We start from the raw sequence: 20,370 nt of genomic DNA on the forward strand, positions 1-20,370 counted from the left end.
AAGAAAAATAGTACCGATTCAGCAGGAGCCCATCAAGTGCCCCTCTGATGTCAAGGCCACATGGGGTATCTGAGAACTGCCTTCCTGGGAACTGCCTCCTTCACATCTGCTTTCCTTTCTCCTCCCCCTTTGTCTCTTGTGATCTCTGACACGTTGAACACAATGCAGAGGATGGTGTGGTCTAGCCCTAAGTGACAATTTTCCCCCCTGGTTCTGATTGGAAATAGTGGGAGGAAAACAGGCACTCATCTCAAAATGGCTCCTGGAGCTCAGTCTTCTCCTCTATAGGTATGATCACAGCCCCAGGGTGGGGATTGGGGGGGACATAGGCTCCTCGTGAAGGAGCAGGGTGCTGTCTCGGCCTCACATGCTCCCTGAGAGCTGACCATCCATCAAGACTCGAGCACCACTGCAACATGTGAATGGATGCAGGTAGGGAAGGAGTACAGGGCTGCTCCCTGCACCAGCCTCCCCGCGCCTGAAGGTGCAGCTGTTTCCACTTGGTCACAACTCATTCTCTCTGCTTAAAAACCTATAGGCTTAAGTTGAATGACATGTTTTCAAAAAGATTATCGTTTGAAACAAGACTATAATAGTCCATACATTCATTCAATAAATTTCTCCAAGGTTCTTTTGAGATAGGCACTATGCTAGTTTGGGGGACACAAAATTCAATCAAACATGGTTCCTGTTCTTCGGTCCTTTTCCATGTAGTAGAAGAGCCTACCTAGATTTTAATTTCTGGAAGCATATATATGCAACAGTGCGTTGCTTCAAAAATCTACCGAAGAACCGTAGGCATGTTGTTTAATCTCTCTGGACCTCAGCCTCCTCGTGTATAAAATGCAAAGAATATCCACCTCCTCAGATTGTTGAGAGGAATAAATGAGTTAGTCAATGCTAACTGTTCTGTTAGTCGCTGGCACATGGAGAATGCTGTGTCATTTTAGCTATTACGATCATTAGTAGTCAAATACAGATAAGAAACCAAGGGCTCTGGAAAAGGTGGCCTCTGCCAAACTTTTGAGGTGGATTATGAGTCATGAGTAAAATCTGTCAGAGACAGAAGGCAGGATAATATACTGAAGCAGAGGGATAAGTGTGGGCAGAAACGTGGAGGCAAGAGAGCACACAGTGCATCCTGGGAATGGAGGGAGGGGCCTCCATATGACGGGAGACTAAGTAGACTGTAGGATCAGCAAGAAATGGGGTCAGACAGAGACTGCAAATGTACCTTGGTGGTAGCATGTCTAGGCTTCATCTTATCCTACAGAAGCTTAAATGCAGGAGAATAAGGCCATGACCTTTCATAGGAAGTCAACCCCGGTAATGATGCGGAGAAGGAATCAGAAGCAGGAGCACATGGGGGCGGGGGCAAAGAGGTTAATTAGTCAAATTAAATTCCAAAGGAATAAAGGTCACCTATGGAGATAATAAGATAAAAACTGTTGCTGCAGTGCAAAGCATCCTAAGATCCTGGAAAATGCCCCTTCTTCAGGGGAGGATGCTATCAGGTGTCCTGAGGGAAAGGGGTTTTACCCCCAGTCTTACTATGGCAGGCACCTAACCACGTGGCTACGTCTCCTTCTGTGGCCCTCCCCGCCATTACAGTCTGTGTCACAGGGCATGTGTCTCTTCATTTTTGGAAAGGACCTACCCTATTAAGAAGCCATTCTCTCAGCTTCTTTGGAGAGCAGTCTCTGAATTAGGCTTCAAATCTATATACACTGGACGGATTTCAGTACCTTGAATGCAGGAAGGCACGTGAACATCCTAGACCCTTGTCAAAGATTCTAGACAAATTACATGTGAGCACACCTAGGCAAGAGTTACAGCTAACATCTCTTCTGCCTTCACCTCCTCTGCTCATTGTCTAAAGACCTTGGTTAGCGATACCACCACGCATCCTACCCCACTGTCTTCTAAATGTTCTATCAAACCCTTTGTGCATCTAGGCTTCTAGGAGCATCATGATCCAGTCTTTCTTTAGAGACCTAAATTCCCTCAGATCTCAGACGGCTGCTGAGAACATGAGGGTTGAGGGGTGCGGCTTTCTTTCAGTTGGAGTCAAGACAGCAAGAGGGAGAGAGCCATGTGTGAGCATGTGCTCTCCCTTTAGAAGTTATTAAGTGTGGTGCTTTGTTAGCCCAACTTTCAAGGACAAATGTGGTGGGACGTTGTACCCTCAGCCGATGAGGCAGACACAGAACTGGTCTGCTTGTATACTGTTGTGACCCTGTGGCCCTACTTCCTTGGTGGGTTCTCATTTGTTCCAAGTGCATTCCAGTTGGAAGCCAGGACCAGAGTACAAATGCTGACCTGGGGGGACGTGAGCCCTCTGCACTGGGGACTTGAGAAGGAGAAAACATGATGAGCTGAACTCAAGGCAGAAGGCCCGACTGGGACCGTCTAAAGTGACTGCTGCTGCGTAATTAGCAGACACTCAAGGAAATGGGCAGCTCAGCAGGAAGGCATCTTTGTGGGGCAGCTGCTGCCGCAGGGACAGATTCCAAAGAAGACTGTAATAGGTCTTAACTAAAGCTAAGATAAAAGGTCCCACCTAGGGGTCTGTTGCCTCTGAAGAACGGAGGAAGGAGTAAGTATGTCTTGTCTGGGAAGAGGGTGAATGTTTCTCAGCTACCTAATGCCTCTCCTTTTCTCTCCCAGCTGAGTAAAAAGATGATTACCCAACACAAGCTGTTCTCCCCCTACTGCCGCCCCAGTAGGTAAAAAAACATACACACACCCAACTCCACAAAATGGTGACAGCATCAAGCAGCATCAGGGAGTCATCACCTCTGCCCCATTACTCTCCCTGTTGTCTATCAGACAGAAACCGAATGGGAATTTGCAAGAGCTCAGGGTGCCTGTTCACGTCCCCGCCGTCTTTCCTAGCGACTCAGGAAGTTGATCTGCTTCACCTGCTCCTTTCAAGGTCTGGGCTTCTGCCAAGAACAGGGATGACTGTGTGCACCTCCGTATGTATGCATCTGGGTGCGATTTCAGATGAGCATCAGAGTGAGAGTAACTTTTTCAGTAGGTAGCACATTTACAGTGTGATCAACAGAACTGACCAAGGCTCTGGAGGATGCTTGTATTTGGAGAAGCTAAAAAAAGAAAACATGATTTTTTTAAAAAAACCCACACATACAGTATTTACAAGTAGTTTGCTGAATAACAGTTGGTTTTTAGTGGATTTTAAACCTCGGTCTAAGTCATTCTGAAATTAATGCCATTTTAAAAATTGATTCAATGTGACCTTGTGTAAATTCGGGGGTATGTTTTTCCATTTGTTCATTTCTCTTCTAAAAAATTAGTTTTTCACAAGGGAGTTTCTTAGCGCTGATGGGAGATAACTATCTTCTGATCGGGAAGGAAAATGATAAATCCCAAATGATAGGATGTCCTCAAACAATACAGAAAATAGGGGGCTTCTAAAAATGGGCAAAACCCTAAAAAAGGTCCACACCTGAGTACAGTGTTGTGGTGAAGTCAATTTCCTGGTTTCGACAATGTGCTGTGGCTATGTAGCATGCTACTGTATGTTGGAATAAGGGTACGCAGAAACTCTGCATTGTTTCTGCAACTTCTTGAGAACCTTAAACCATTTCAAAATAAAGTTATAAAAACAAAACAATCAGTTACTTTGCCTGCTTGGTGTTACTTTAGTCAGGTGTCAGGTTAGTAGCCCATCAGTGGTGATTACGAGCCTCCAAAAAATATATGAACGGATTTCTTTAAAAAATATTTATTTGGCACGTTACACGCACAGTACCATGTCCAATCCAAAAAAGATATAAAAGAGGCATAAGGTAGACTGGAAGTATCAATCAATATTAACTCTCTTCCTCCCTTCTCAGAGGAACACTAATTGAAGCAGAGATGTCGTTTATTAACTTTGCAAATTATCATAGACAATCTCTCAAGATAGAATGAACTGTCAATAAGTATAGGTCATTAATGTGATAAGGAAGCTCCTAGAATTCACCCATAGAATTCATTCACATAAGCAGATGTCAGGTAACAAGCTGTATTGAATAATGCTACTGATGTTATAATAATCATGTAACATAAAGCTGGTCCCAGACAAAGCTACTCTTTATCTTGATTTTTCCACTTCTTTCCTTTCCTCGAGCTCAGCGCTGGCCTTACTTAAGGAGCCCATAACTGATACCAGCTTAGTTAAGGTACAAGGGGATACTAAAAATTACTCAGATTTTTAAAGACAACCAAAAAGACTTCAAGAACGAATTTATAATTACAGATTTTCAGATAAGTCACAAGTAAGAAAGAGATATTTGGGGTATAGGGGTCTTTGCAGCACGCCCAAATCACCCAACAGTTAGCCATCCACTCTACCTACTACGATAATGCTTGTTCATGGCAATTCTATTGAAATAAAGTCAAGATCAAAATGAAGCAGTAAAGCTGGATCCTTAGAATGCCAAAGACTTCATAAGGAACATGTCCACTGCTTTATCTTTCCGAGAAGCTTCCTCTACTAGGAACAAAAGAAAATTGGAGAAATGTGCAAAGAATAAAATCTCCTGAAACTGAAGCCTCATAAATGAAAACCCGGGAAGAGCCACTTCAATCCTTCCTGAAATAGAAGATGTGGCACTGCTGTTAACCTAACACTGTTATTACCTGCAGTGGTTTGGGTTTATAAGGAGTCAGGAACCTCCGCCTTTCTCAAGCTGTTTAAAGGATAAACAAGTAGATCAGCTTGCCCTGGAAACGCATGAGTTATCAAACCTCTTCCCCAAAGAGCTGGGAAAATCCTACTATGCACAAGGATCCTATCCTAACTGCAATAATTCTTTTAGGAATTTCTTAACCAGGAGAAGACAGAGACTCACAGAATGACTCACTGGCATCTGTAAGAATGAACACCAGCTAAGGAAGAACAGACTGCTGAACTCACTCTCCTGGTTCACATCCATGCTATTCCCTTGAAAACTCCTCTTCATCCACCTTTGAACACTCAGATCAGTAGTCACTGCCTCCAGGAAGACTTCCCTGATCCTCCCTTCACCTGGAGGTAACTAAGCCCTTTCCTGGGTTTTCCCTCTCTTTATGAGTGCTTCTCTTGTGGTACCTATCATTCATGCAGTTGTCATTTATCTGTTTGTTCACCCCCTTCTCATCCTGGCTAGAGTGTGAGCTCCCTAACGGGACAGGCTTTGTTTGTTATGTCTGTGTTTCCATTAACACCATGTCTGTGCAAGAGGTCCTCAACAGATGTTTAGGGAAGAGAAGTAAAATACAAGGATGGAGAGAAGAAATGGAAGGATCCGGGGAAAACTGACTACTAATCCACAGCATCAAGAGGAGGTGCCAAGCCTACTAGAGAAATCCCATCTTCTGACATGACTTTAAATGGCCCCAAGATCCTGTATGGATTGAAAACTTAAATCGTATGACAATTATATCAGCTACAATAATCCTACAATCCTTAAAGGGTGCAGTGTCTTCAATGGGCTGATATACAGACACCTCCTGTGTCCCAGGACAGTTACAGGTTATCTCACCTAGATGTGATTCTCACCCAGGAGAAGATTCGAAGCCTTAAATGGGGATGGTCTTGGAGATAGCAAGATTCACCACTCAGTGAAACCAGCTGATCTATAAGCCGTGAAAAGCCAAAGCCCCTGGAGGGTTGTGAGAGATTTTGAATCATGTAAGAGAAAAATTCCCACTAGGGCATTTGATTTCTCTGTGTCATTAGACATCACAAAAATAAATGCTTAAAGCCAATTAAAATTCATTTCTCTTAAACTAATGGATGTGTTATCTTTTTTTCTTTATATGAGGATGTAGATGATGATTCAGATGATTAGTCTCCATTCATCTCTCTTTTCTTCAAATGGTAGATGTTTGTGCTATAGATCAGAAAGCTTGGTCCCAACACGACATGAAGCATAGTAGCAGCATAAACTAAAACTCTAGAGATTTCTGCCAGTCAGATGTTAGGAAGTAAACTCAGCTCTCTCCTGCTGGTCTACTTCTCCAGGAAACAACCCGAAAAATCAACTGTTGAAGTAACAATGGAAAGAAACAAATTAAAGGGTCCTCATAAAAACACAGGGGGCAGGAGTTGAGATGAACATCTGAACCTAAAAATTCTGCTTACCAACAGACTAATCTTACTGTTTAGGAATCAACATGCTCCATTGTTCAAGTAATCTGAAAATAATATATTCTAACTTTCAAAAGCTACAGTAATGTTTAATGCAATCTTACATCAGCGAAGATGGGTCCTAGCACAGTTTTCACCCCATGCTGTACATGTGATGAAGGTTCTATTTGAGATCATCTCTGAACCAGGCATTTAAATCAGCTAACACTGACTTTCCTTTAATTTGTCCTCTCAAATCAGCACATATTTTGATGAACAGCTCCTTCTAGTCATCATTCTCCCTAAATATTAAGTGGATTAAAAAAAATCAGCATTATTTTCTAAAATGGTATGAAATTGTAATAATTTTCTAAGTTGCCACGAGCTTCTGAAACATCATGCTCGGTGTAATCAATTCTAAAAAGATGATCTGCAGTTCTGTGTGAGCTAACTAATAGTAGAGAAGCAAAGATATGATAATATTTGTTTATTATGAGTAGCAACGAATTTGTTGGCATCAAAACACCACTTCTGCTCAGATGAAACTATGAACAACATGATACCATAGTGTGAACAGAGAAAAGACAAAGCCGTTTGGTGGACCCATTTACTAAGGAGCCAGTTTCGCCAAAAGGAGGGAGAACACTAGTTAAATTTAGAGCGTAACAAGAATCCCATCAAATATAAAATACCTTTCCTCAGCTAAATAATTATCTATTGGTGCTAACGCAATAAATTAGAACAACATCATCACTGAAACTGGAAAAAAAATAATTTAAAATTGTCGCTGTGTCCTAACCTGCTGAATACTTAGAGTTCTTAGAATTATCAACCTGACATTGACTTCATTGTTTTTCAACTTAGTAGAGGTGTTTTAAAATTCCTGGAGCGGAGTTGTGATGTTTAAATAAGTTAAAATATGACAAATGCTCAGACGCGGTTGCTGGCACCTAGTAAAGCCTCATTAACTGCTACCTGCTGCTGCCATTGTTCAAAGTAATGCCACAGACCAAGCTTCTGTCTGCTCTTGGGTAGGTCTCCCTGCAAATTAGACCTCTTTTGCTTCTTTTTTTTTTTTTTAAAGATTTTATTTATTTATTCATGAGAGACAGAGAAAGAGAGAGAGAGAGAGAGAGAGAGAGACTGGCAGGGGGAGAGACAGAGACACAGGTAGAGGGAGAGGGCGCTGTGGGAAGCCCAATGTGGGACTCAATCCCAGGACCCCCAGGATCACGACCTGAACCAAAGGCAGACACTCAACGGCTGAGCCAGCCAGGCACGTGCCTCCTTTGCTTCTAAAGAAGTCTCCTTTACTGCACATTGCTCTCTTTCTTGCCCACCAAGCTCCAACCACACTCCCCTTCTTTCTGTTCCTCCAAAGCCCCCAATTTTTGTCCATTTCTACTGGAAGCTCCATGAAAGCAGAAAACTTATGTGTCTTGTTTATTGCTTCACCAGAGCCTAACCTGGTGCCTGAGACATGCATGGTAGGTACTCAGGAAGCTTTGCTAAATGAATTTAAAAACAAATGGAGGATCAAGGGAAGGAACAAAAGCAAACAAGGAATTCATATGCTGTTTCTCTTGCCAGACCATGATCATTAGCACGAGGTTGCTTCCACGTCAGTCCCTACCTATGTATGGCTTCTGTACCCACGTCAAGGGATTTTTCATCTCTCTCTCCAACAGGAGTCTCTTGATAACTTAATATTCTATAATAAATGCACCTGGGAGGATGTTTAACATATAACTTTTGATTTACCACATACTTCCAATCTTACTTGAAGGCAAAACAGAACATTTTCTTGTCAATTGCTTTTCTAGGTCGTTTGAATAAGAAACTGGCAGCCTGTTCCGTGTTAATCCAAAGATCTTCTTACTATGTATATTAATAAAGGAATACCCCTAAATAAATTTGAGCCCGCCTATGCAAATCTCCCACACTCCAAGTGTGCTACAATGAGGAAATTGTCCAAGACTCCATATATATTGGCATACAACAGGACGTATAATTTTGGAGTTAAGAAAAAGTGCCCTGGATTCAGACCAGGGGCTTACATTCTGATCTCAGTTAGTAACCATATGACCTTGACAAATTATTTAAACTTTCTGAAGTTTAAAAAACACAGTAGAGCTACTGAGTAGAATAATAAGGTAAGTTTATAAAGGGCTTATCGTTGCACATAGTAAGTTCTCAATAAATTAAGAAACCGCTTATGGGCCTAGAGAAAGCAAACCAGAACTGAAGTCAGGATCCCTTAATAATAGCTATCTAAGCCAGCACCTGACCTCATGACCATCTGATAAATACTGAATGAATGGCTGTTTCATTGGCCACATGGCGGCCTTCCCCTCCCATCTTTGCTGGTAACCATTCAAGCTGTGTGGTGCTCCGTACATTTATGAGGTGCATTTTGTAGACTCTCTTTCCTTGAGCTTCTTCTAGCCAGGATTACATGCATACCATGGATGCTTAAACGGGGAAGCACCTCTGTAGGACTGATGCCAGTTCCAGCTCATGCCTGTATACATCAGTATGTTCCACTTCCATCTTTGCATTGGCATTTCTGTTTAAAAGGGCAAGCCAGGGATGACCAGCTCTGGGCTAAGAACCTGGAATGCAGATTATAGCAGCTCAGCAAGTTGACTTGTTTGTGTAAACTGCTTATGCTTCTTTCACTCTCATTTAGAAAACAGCTCTGGCTGCACATCTTCTGCTTTACATGCTCCAAGTTTCTGACAAGGGAAGTGGAGAGCGAGATGCAATGCCATTGCAAACCTGCTGATAAGCATCGGCTTAACCTTACTTGATCTGGTGGATTTGGGGAGATGAGGAAAGAGATATTTGGGCTACAGAGCTCCAGCCCAACTCTTCTCTCTTAGTTCCAAATTCCCCACATAACTCCACCACCCTACCTTAGGTGCCCTCTCCCATAGCTCAGGGTTCCCCACAATAGGCATTGACCCTCCACGCAGGAATGAATGTCCAGTGTAACAGAGCAAAAATGAAACACAGTCCGGGAGCTATGGAGAAACCGCAGGACAGGTGCCCTTGTTTAGATTTAAGGTTCTTTAGCTTCCATCTCAGAGGCTTCCACAAAAGAGGCTTCCACAAACTCACCGGCGAAGGCATTAACATGCCTTCATTATATCTTATTTTATTTTACTTTAATTATTATTTTATTTTTTAGCATTATAATTAAGGGCTTTTAAAAAATATTTTATTGGGGATCCCTGGGTAGCTCAACGGTTTAGCGCCTGCCTTTGGCCCAGGGTGCGATCCTGGAGTCCCACGTCGGGCTCCCGGCATGGAGCCTGCTTCTCCCTCCTCCTGTGTCTCTGCCTCTCTCTCTCTCTCTCTCTCTCTCTCTCTCTATGTCTATCATAAATAAATAAATAAGTAAATAAATAAATAAATCTTTTTAAAAAAATATTTTATTTAAATTCAATTTGCCTACACTTTAGATTTAAAAGCACACTTTTCCTCATTTGTTTATTGTGGCTGTGCGCTTTGTTCATTTTTAATGTACAGGAAAAAGCTAACCAAGTACATTGAACCTCCAACCTGACCCTCAATAGCATAGAGACTTATTTTTATAGCTGTGTTAAGTACTCACCCCAGCCATTATGTGTACTTTTGAAGTAATCCTCATCCTGTCAACTGCTGTAGGATCCTGGGGCAGATGCTGAGCAATTCTGGTGCTCAGTGGTTACTCAGCCAAGCCCAGTGGGTAATTTTCCCTAAGTATATATACGCTTAAATGGCACCTACCAATTATATCTCTTTGTAAGAGCGCAAATGCGGCGGGCCCACTCTCCCAGATGCATGCACGGTCCCACCTCCCCAGAGTGCTCTCTGCCTCTCCTCTCCAGAAGCCCTAGGGTAGCCCTTCTCCGAGGCATAGACGAGCTGAGAAAACTGATTGGGGTGCAATAACCACTGGTCTCTCCTCTGGCTCTGTGACCTGCGTCAGAGAAAACCTGTTCCCAGACAAGACCACCCCTCTGGGATATCTCCATAGAAACAACTGGTCCCTGTGATACAACCTCAAGTTTTTGTAGGCACTCCAATTACCCTCCAACCAAGGGCAATGTGCATGAGGAACCATGACGAGGATGGTACTTATTTGCTGCTCCGAATAGTGAGTTTCTCTCCTATTATGTTTTGGTCTCACAAATGTAGTCTCGAATGTGACAGATGGTCAGTCCTAAAGTTCTAGCTTCAGGTAACAACCTCAGAAGGAGTTTGGGGAACTAAACTAAGGGTAATGGACAGAAAAAAATCAGAGTGGGTCAGATAAGGACTAAAGTTTATTTTTTTATTTTTTCTTAAAGAATTTAATTTTTTAAAGTTTTTTTTTTAATTTTTATTTATTTATGATAGTCACACACACACACAGAGAGAGGCAGAGACATAGGCAGAGGGAGAAGCAGGCTCCATGCACTGGGAGCCTGATGTGGGATTCGATCCCGGGTCTCCAGGATCGCGCCCTGGGCCAAAGGCAGGTGCTAAACCGCTGCACCACCCAGGGATCCCAAGGACTAAAGTTTAAATAATAAATATGAATTCTCTTAGCACTGATTCTATGCTCCACCTTAAGTGATACTATATTTTTCTTTTGAGAGAGAGAGAAAGAGACAGCACGAGCAGGAGGGGCAGAAAAAGAGAGGATCTCAAGCAGGCTCCACACCCAGTGTGGATTCCATCCCATGACCCTGCAATCACAACCTGAGCTGAAGAGAGTTGGATGCTTAACTAACGACTGCACCACCCAGGTACACCAATACTGTACTATTTTTAATTACTAAATGTCTAACTTGTTCTCTTTCTCCCCTCTCCTGGCTGTCCCTTTGCTCCTCCCTCTCCCCTCTTCTTCCTTCTCCCTCTCAGCTTCTCTCCCTCCCTCTCCCATCAGTATCTCTTGCTCTTTGCTCACTCTTTCTCTCTCCTCTTCTTTATTCAGGAAATAGGGGCACCTCCTCTTCCAGACATAACAACAGTGCATCAGTATTCTTGACTTCAACGACCTCAATTCCTACCACCACTCTGTTGGAGAGAAAAATGACAGGAAACTTCCAGATCTCCTGCCAAGATCCTTAAAGATCTGCCCCGATCACATCATTCCTTTCACTTGCTAATTGGTTCCATAAAGCCTTCCCCCTTTCTTGTTTCCTATTCTTGTTTTCAGGGCGATTGCCAACGTATGCACAGTTCTGGATTTTATTTTAAGTAATTCGTAGTTGACTATCGTTTATTTGTGCAATTGGTATAATTAAATGTAATTACATAATTTGGTGAAAGACTGAGTAATCACATAATTAGAATGTGCAATAATAACTGTTGAAATCCCATTGTTATGACGTGCAATGATACAATTATGATGTGTAACAATGTGGTATAATTCGCAGGGTACCCTGCAAAGAGGAAGAACAGCTTTAGTCCTGCATGTGGGAAATGCAGCTAAGGTTGAAGACCTGGAAAGTAGTTGTCAGTATCGAGGCTTGGAATTCTTATTCATCGTCATCTCATTAATCTAACCCTCCATGCCTATGCTCTGTGTTAATCTGAGGCTGCAGCAGAGCTAGCATGAAGAAAGTACTTGTGAGAGCAGAGACACCCACATCTTGAAGGACCAGGTCATCAAAACAATCATCCTTAAAACAAAGCAGAAGAATGGGGGCGCCTTGGTGGCACGGTCAGTTCTGCACCTGACTCTTGGTTTTGACTCAGGTCCTGATCTCAGGTCCTGATCTCAGCCCCGCATCAGGCTCCACACTCTCTCTGCCCCTCCTGTCCATTCTCTCTCTCTCTCTCTAATGAATAAATACATTTTTAAAAAGAACATAAAGCAGAAGCTTCAAGGGACCAACTTGAATCTCTGACACTTTCATTCCCATACGTCAATTTTAAGTTCAAAATTGTAATCGGGACATAAGAACCCCACACTCAATTAGAAGTGAAGCTAATGATCATGGATGGGGCCCCAGCTCCCAGTTCACAGTCTTCCCCATCCTCTCCAGCTCCTATCATCTTTATAATTACGACATTGATGAACCATGGGAATGCTGGACTCTTGGTTCCTTGCTCTGCTAACCGTCCATGACCTACACCCCCTCTGCACGCCCCCCACCCACCTCCATGGTCATGCTCTGGACCTGGTCAGCAGCAGCAGCAGCAGCTACAAAGCACCCGCTGTCGCCACCTCAGATCCCCAGTCCTTCACCCACAGCCTCTCACTCTGTGGGCTCACCTGCTCAGGAGCTCCCCTCTGGCATCTTTCTTCAGCCTCCAGGAAACCTCCAAATTGTCAACTACATTGCCAACCACCCCGCCAGGCATTTGCTCCATGCCCTGCCTCATGACTGGGCTGTCCAGCCTGATTCCCCCAGCCCAGCATTATCACCACCCTCCGCCCCTTCCCCAAGATGGGCTGGACTCTTCCTCTGTTCCAACCAGCCCCCGTGGGGCTAAAACCCCTGGATAAAACCACACAACTGAAATGACTGTTTTTACTATAAATTCATGATCTCACACTGCAAACTGACACTCAGCACTAACTGGCCAGCTGCTCCTTTTCTTCAATTGGTTTGCTTTCCAATTCCCCAAGGCCACTATTTCATAGTTTCCCTTCTCTGGCCTCCCGTGCCTTTCTGTGCATCATCGTGCTCCACCCACGGCCTCGCTTCATATTGTCATTAGAAAGAAGACTACATGAGATCAGATCAAGTTTGACCATATTCCCTGCCCGCAGCCCTCCAAACCTGTGTTTGCATGTATGCACCCCCCACCCCTCCACCCCCTGTGCCTCCTCATTCCCAGGAGCCAGGTTCCCTCATTCCCCAAAAGGGCATGCCCTCCATGGATGCTCTATCAGCTCTGGCCTGCCTCTGCGCTCTTGCCATCTCTCCCCCACCACTGGAGTGCTGGCATCAAAATAAACACTTGCTCAGCCATCTCCCATTATTATACAAAACAAAAACATTCCTTGATCTCACATCCCACTCAGACATTTGACTCTTCTTATTTTCATAGCCAGCCAAATTTCCAGAAAAGCTCCTTCTCTCAGTCTACCTCCCTCTGACCTCCCCCCTCACTTGCTAATTCTGCACTTAGCAAGGACACCAGCAATGCCCATGTAGCAAACTCCACACGGGACTCTGGGCCCTTGGCCTCCCTGATGTGCATTTGGCAGTGGACTATCTCATCCGCCCCAAAACACACTCCTCCCCAGGCTCCCGCCATCCCAACCCTGCAGGTGATGTGCTCTTTGTTTCCCATCCAGGTTGTTCCTGCTTTACCCAGCCTCTACAGGGGGGTGCTCCTCCCTCCCGCACCCCACCTCCCCCGCCAACCCCAGCCACATTCTTCTCTTTCTCCTAAGTGATGCAATACATTCCCATGAGTTCAAACTCATCTTTATATTTTCTGAAAGTATAACTCCAGCCCAGACTTTCTTCCCAGTTCTGGGCTCTCACATCTAACTTCCTATTCCATGTCTCACAGACTTCTCAATTTTAACGCATCCATGAGATCCTAATTTCTCAACAGACAACTTACCCTCCAATGCAGCCCTTTCCTTCTCAGTAAATGGCAGCACCCTTAAGTTGTTAATCAAGTGAAACACCTACAAGGTCCCATGATTCCTCCTTTTCCTTCACTCTACATCTAGCCCATCAGTGAGACCCACCCAAAATATCTTTCTCATTAACTCCTCTGCTTTACCACCCATTCAGTCAAGCCACCACCATCTTTGGCCTGTTGTTCTCTCTTGTCTTCAGAGCATGATTACAGATTAAAATTGACTTTTAATATTCATCTGTTTTAATTTGCTTTTTTTTTTTTTTGCCTGTCTCCCCTACTAGATTATAAGCATCCCCTGATTACGTTTACTGGCTCACTGATTTACAGCCTCCAGCACTGATCAGATAATTAAGTTTCCATTGAATGAATAGATGAATGGCCACAGTGTTTGCATCTGCAAGCTGCGGAGTCACCACCTCATAGTAAACTCATAAAGATCACTATAAAAGCTGGGGACAAAACAGAGTTCATAATAAAAGAAGCTAAAAGTTATTTCGAATGTTAAGCAGAGAGCACACCACAGACTGACTTGCGATTCCCCAAAATTCCCATGTTGAAGCTGATGGTATTTGGATGGGGGCTTTGGGAGATAATTAGGTTTCGATGAGGTCATGTAAGTGGGGTTGTCATGATGGGATCAGTGCCCTTATAAGAACAGACACAAGACAGTTTGCCATGAGAAGGTCTGCAAGCCAAAAAGAGGGCTCTCACTAGAAGCCCATGTTGGCACCTTGATCTTGGACTTCCCAGCCTCCAGAAATATCAGAAATAAATGTGCGTTAAGCCACCCAGTATAAGGTATTTTGCTATGGCAGCCCATGCTGATGAAAACATCAGGTGACCCCGTAATTCCATTACTAAGTATGCACTCAAAAGAAATAAAAGCATACATCCACACAAAATCCTATACACAAATGTTCACAGAAATATTACCCATAATTGACAAAATGTAGAATCAACCTAAATGTCCATCAACAGATGAATGGAGAAACAGACTTTGGCATATCCATGCAGTGGAATATTATCTGGAATATTATCTGGAGTGGAATACTAATACATGGTACAACATGGATGAACCTTGGAAATATTATACTAAGTGAAAGAAGTGAGTCACAAAAGGCCATGTATTCTAAGATTCTGTTTATGTGAAATATTCATCATAGGCCAATCCATAAGAAAGAAAGTAGATTAGTGGTTGCCTAGGGTTGTGAGGATTGGGGGCAGGAAGTGGGGATGAGTGATGATGGATACACAGTTTCTCTTGGAGGACTTGAAAGTGTTCTAGAGCCAGACTGTGGTGATGGTTGCACAATTCTGTGACTATACTGAAAACCACTGAACCATTTAAATTGGTAAATTTTAAGGTATATGAGATACATCTCAATAAAGCTGTTAATATGAACAAAACAATAGAAGACGACAGAGAAGGAAGACAAGGAAGAAGAGAAGAAAAAAGAGGGGAAGAAGTTATATATTACACATGTAATGTCTGACAGGCTCACCTTCAAAAATATAAAGACCCCATTTTATTGAACTTAAGTTGTCATCTCTAAGATGGACCACTGTTTTTTGTAGCATCAAGAAGGGAAACAAACTTCGTGAATTATAGCCTTAAGAAGCCATCAGTTTTAAAGACACTTCTTGCTTTTGGAAATGTTGAAATACCGTTTTAATTTTTGTATCTGAAAATGGAATATGGTACCTTTTGTACGGTCTAAGCATCAGCCTCCTCATGCCTTCTAAATAGGAATTACTTCTTTGAAGGAATTTCTTTAACTGTGAACTCACTTATTAAAAAAAAAAAAAAAGGAACTAGCATTTACCAAATGAGTACCATAAGGTGGATACTGGCTTTGCACACACCATTCATTTAGTTGTCAACAATTGTCTTTCAAGGGAAGCATAATGCTCCCATTTTACAGACAAGGAAATGGGCAGAAAGTCAGTGAGCAGCAGAGCCAGGACTCTAAGCCATGTCTCCCATTCCACCACATTAGAGGAGAAAACCTCGTGAGCAGAGGCCTTTGTTATGGGCTTTTTCAATGAGCCCGATTTGTTTCCTGTACCAGCTACAGAGATGTATATGCCAGATCCATCCTATCATCCCCCACCATCTCGTGATCACTTCCTCCCAACATCAACTGGTACCTATTAAAGGAATGGGCATTATGATCCATTTGTGGAAAACGTTTTGGGGACCACCCCTGAGCTCCCTACCTTCGACTCAATATGTGAGTTTGCTGTGAAGTCTCCAAGAACTGCAAGACTGAAAATGCAGAGATCCTTAAAGATGACACAGACAGAAAAAAAATGGAAAATGAAAGACACTGAAGGGGAAAAAAAAAAACGGTAGGAAGTGCAGGTGCACCTCAATTTGTGCTGCAAATGTTTTCCTGAAAATTATGTGTAGATCAAATTGATTTATAAACTAAATCCTATTGTAAATTCAACCAGAACACTGTGATGAAAGCTTGCAGCGGAATCTTTTATAATGAGAAAACTCCTTTTGTGCTGAGAGCAGTCAATTCCCAGTCTCTGTTTTGAATTCAGTTTTTTTTTTTCTTTTCAAGTGGGACCAACCTATATATACACAACCCCCTTGGACCTTTGGTGGGCAGGAACGTCAGGAGACTAAAAGATTGTTTAAAGCCTTTAAAAATGTGCCCAGATTCAGGACACTTAGTGGCTCAGTGGTGGAACATCTGCCTTTGGCTCAGGTTGTGATTCTGGGGTCCTGGGATCAAGTCCCACATAGGGCTTCCACGAAGAGCCTGCCTATGCCTCTGCCTCTGTGTGTCCCTCATGAATAAATAAAATCTTTTAAAAAATTGCCCAGATTCTACCCTATGTATAATAGTCATTTCCATAATGCTTTAAATATATATATTTCAAACCCATAGGAGAGCTAGAAGATGCTTCCTAGAAGAAGCTAGAGGATGCTTCCTAGAAGAGATGAGGAAGTATAAGCTCAGGAATGGAATTCTAGGCCCACCATTGTCAGGGGGGAGCAGAAGGCTTAGCGGAGCTGAGTATTTCCCTCTGAGTCCCCAAGAGAAAGTCTCCTTCTCTCTTGACAGCTGAGGGGGCTTGCCCCATTGCCAGAGGACACCTCTGGCCTCCTTGCACATACAAAGTAGGTAGCTCCTTGGCTTCTTCTACAGCCAAAAGTTGCAAAATGGCCACCCACATGTTTTGTTTTGTTTTTTAATTAGAAGGGTTACCTTAAAACAAAACATGGATTTCCAGAATCACTTGAATAAATAGAAGATCTGAAAGACCTGCTCCATGTTCCCACTGGGGTATAATTCATTAGAGTTGGCCTACAGACAGGTCCCCCCAGGCCCCACTGCCCCTTGCTGCATTCCGTCCAGCCTGACTCCTGTGGGCATTTTCACATGAAGCCCTGAAGGAGACCCTGCAGGGGGGTCTAAGCCCCACCACACAGTTGGACTGCTTCAGCCCAGAAACAATTCCACTTCATGCAATCCCACAAATCACCCATAAATATCCATGACTTCAAGAAGGTCCTTTCTCTACTGTAGGGTCAGTTTTCAACATTTATGAGACTATTTCTTTTTCCTTTTTAAAAAAAGGTATTAAATTTTTTTTCATCTCAAGCTCTTTCATATCCTCTGCACTCAAAGTGCCCACTTGCCTGGTTCACCTCATCTCGGGACAATCAGTACTCTGTATCACTGCCGTCCCCTGAATCAGCCCTGGAGTCACGCCTCCAGAGCTTTTACTTCACAGACATACTTAATAAATTAATTTTACCCTTTTAGCCCACAAGGCCTAGAGAGAGGCCCTGATTTCTTTTCGCTTCCCATCAGCATAAGACAATCTTGATGCAATTTGTCTAAGAAGAGCCTAATACATTCATTTCTTCGAAGCACTATTAGCAGTAAAGCTGGCACCAGAAACTTAATATACAAAGGCACATGCACACAGGTTCACTGTGCTTGAATGGGAGAAGGACAAATCCTAAACCCAGGAAGTATAAGCTCAGGAATGGAATTCTAGGAATTCCCTGGCACCTTGGGTACCACGAAGTGTGTTGTTCTGGGCCTTATACACGTTGACACTACCTGAAGCTACATAGGATATAGCAGGTAAAGAGCAGCATTTTTAAAGCTTCTACCCCTATAAGGTTTCTCAGTAACCCCAATCTATGTGGGAACTGCCAAGATCCCCCAGGTCTGTTTCCTGTCATTGGAGCTACGATCCACTGCTGCCAAACACTGGCGGAACAGGCATGATCTACCTCACACTCTTTTAAGTACACTCGCTGCTTTATCTCATTATCCTCATGACAACCCAATATTTTCAGCTCCATTCTACAAGTGGGACACCTGAAGCTCAGAATGTAAATAACTGTAATAACTCTCCCTGAAGGCACTGTTCTAATCCCCTAAACATGGCAGGTACTTCGACACCAAAACTGTGCTTTAATTTAAGCACTTGCTCAAGGTCACCCTACTGCTCCGGACCAGAGCTGAGAGTATACCTGGCGTGCTCAGAATCTAGAGCCTGAGGAGTAGCCATGTGCTCTGGGGCCTCTACATCACCGGGGAGCCCAGTATCTCCAAAGACTGCCCAACAGGGCCTGAGATGGATGCTCTACCTTCCTCAGGGGTAAGCTGGGAAAAATGTTTCATCGTATTTATTTCTGAAACTTCAGGAGATTAAAAATGTCTAGCAGAGGAGATAAGCCCTATGAAGGAATTCTGGTCACTCCTGTGCTTATAAAGTGGTCTCAAGGGATCTTCCCCAAACACAAAGAATAAGAGCTTATATCAGAGGGATCCTTCTTGGGTTTGAAATTCTATCTAGTTTTTTAATAGAAAAATCCCCAAGCTCTTGGATCTAACCCTCCCTACCCACTTAGCCATGTATCCCAGTTTCCTTCCAGAAGTCTACCTAAGGACAGGGACTCCTGGGTGGCTTAGTCTGTCGAGCATCTGACTCTTGATTTTGGCTCAGGTCATGATCTCAGGGTCATAGAGCTCCGTGTCAGACTCCATGCTCAGTGCAGACTCTGCTTGAGATTCTCTCCCTCTCCCTCTGCCCCTCCTGATGCTCCTCCCCCTTCTCTCTCATTCTCTCTCTTATCTTAAATAAATACATAGATAGATAGATAGATAGATGATAGATAGATAATAAAATCTTTTTAAAAATTCTACCTGAAGACATAAATGACCTTATGAGGCTACCTGCTTTTTCTTTTCATAGAAACTGGAGCTTCTGCTGCCCAGAGAAGTCTCTAAGAGCCACTGATCTGGCCACCAGCATGAGTGTCTTACTAATAATGGCCCCAGGGAGCTCAATAAAATTGTCAATCACTCACCTCCACTGATCTTAATGGAGAGTGGATAGGTAGAAGATTTATAAATCAGGATGAGTCATTTGGTTCACCAAGGGAAAAGATAAATAAACCAACACTCCAATTAATTTTAACCTGAAAAGAAAATGCTTGTGAATAGTGCTTCAACCAAGTCCGTAGGGTCTGAACAGCCTTAATTATTCACAATGCAAATTGCTTTTACTGCTTGCTGGATAATTTCTTAATGCCTTCCATCCTGTTTCCTCTTCTCACTCATCTCCTCTCCTCTTCCTGTCCTGATCCCTATTCTTTCTTCCTGAAGAGCTGGAAGGAAATTTCTGGAAATGGCCTCCCCATTACCCAATGTTTTTCTTTAAAAATGTTTAATGAATAATTTTTTACTTTTAATAAATCTTCCCAAGATCCTAATTAGCTTAACCTGGGATCCTGAGACTTCCCTAGGTCTAACTAATCCCCAGGTGGGCTTCAGAGGCCCCATGGACTCCCAGAAATAATATGCAAAATTGTGAAGTTGAGGCATTTCCCAGTTCTCTGCCCACCCAGAGGAACATTTTCCATGAAATTCTCAAGGAGATCTATGTCCCTCACTGCTCTCCAAAAAAAAAAAAAAGAAAAAAAAGAGTATTATGAACTACTCCATACCTGCCTAACCACTGTATCACCTGGACCTTTATGATGCAGAGTGGGAGAGCCTGGATTTTAGAGCCAGACAAATTCAGGTTTGAATTGCAGCTCTGTCACTTACATTCCTTTAGACAAGCATCTTCACTTCCCTGTGCCCCTGTTTCCTCAGGTGTCCCAAGATGATCCTAAAAAACAACTTCGTTGCAGCATTATTGGTGATTAAACACATACATGAAAACATGTGGCATTCATCTACAAAAGGGGCAAAATGAAAATCTTCTCTACATGAGAGATAAAAAGGTAAAATCTAGGCTCATCAGTAAGGAACTTGCTGTCCAGTCTTTGGGAGAGGCATCTTAGGCTTTGTTACAGGTGAAGCTCGTGGTTCTACAAAGACAATCAGGTTGGTATGGTCCCTGGAAAATCCACATGAATTAGACAGCAGGAGGATCTTTTTTGAGCATCATATTGAAATATCCAATCTGAATTAAATAACATTAAATTAAAATAAACTTCCAACACTCTGCTTCCCCATCGACTTTACCCACTGCCCCCTACTCCCAAAGTAATATGACAAGCAGGTCTAAATATTTCAATCCGTAAAAGTGGAGCTGCATCACTGTACGGTGACTGACATGACCTGAGGGAGCCTGCACGGCCGGCCACCAGGTCCTGCTGCAATATCCACATCTTCTCTGTCCCAAGA

At 43.1% G+C, this 20,370-nt stretch overlaps 1 protein-coding gene and 1 long non-coding RNA gene across 24 annotated transcripts in view; both read right to left on the bottom strand.

Moving 5' to 3' along the window:
• KCNMA1 (potassium calcium-activated channel subfamily M alpha 1) overlaps positions 1 to 20,370 on the bottom strand; it is a 717,863-nt gene that overhangs the window by 311,358 nt on the left and 386,135 nt on the right. The gene's annotated exons all lie outside the window — the stretch shown is intronic.
• Positions 619 to 19,156, bottom strand: LOC118354402 (uncharacterized). Its single transcript, XR_004814827.2, has 2 exons — positions 19,044 to 19,156; positions 619 to 3,107 (listed from the first exon to the last, which is right to left on the bottom strand). It is a non-coding gene; the product is annotated as an uncharacterized LOC118354402 (long non-coding RNA).

Source organism: Canis lupus, chromosome 4 (assembly GCF_003254725.2).
Source record: "Canis lupus dingo isolate Sandy chromosome 4, ASM325472v2, whole genome shotgun sequence".
NCBI lineage: Eukaryota > Metazoa > Chordata > Mammalia > Carnivora > Canidae > Canis > Canis lupus.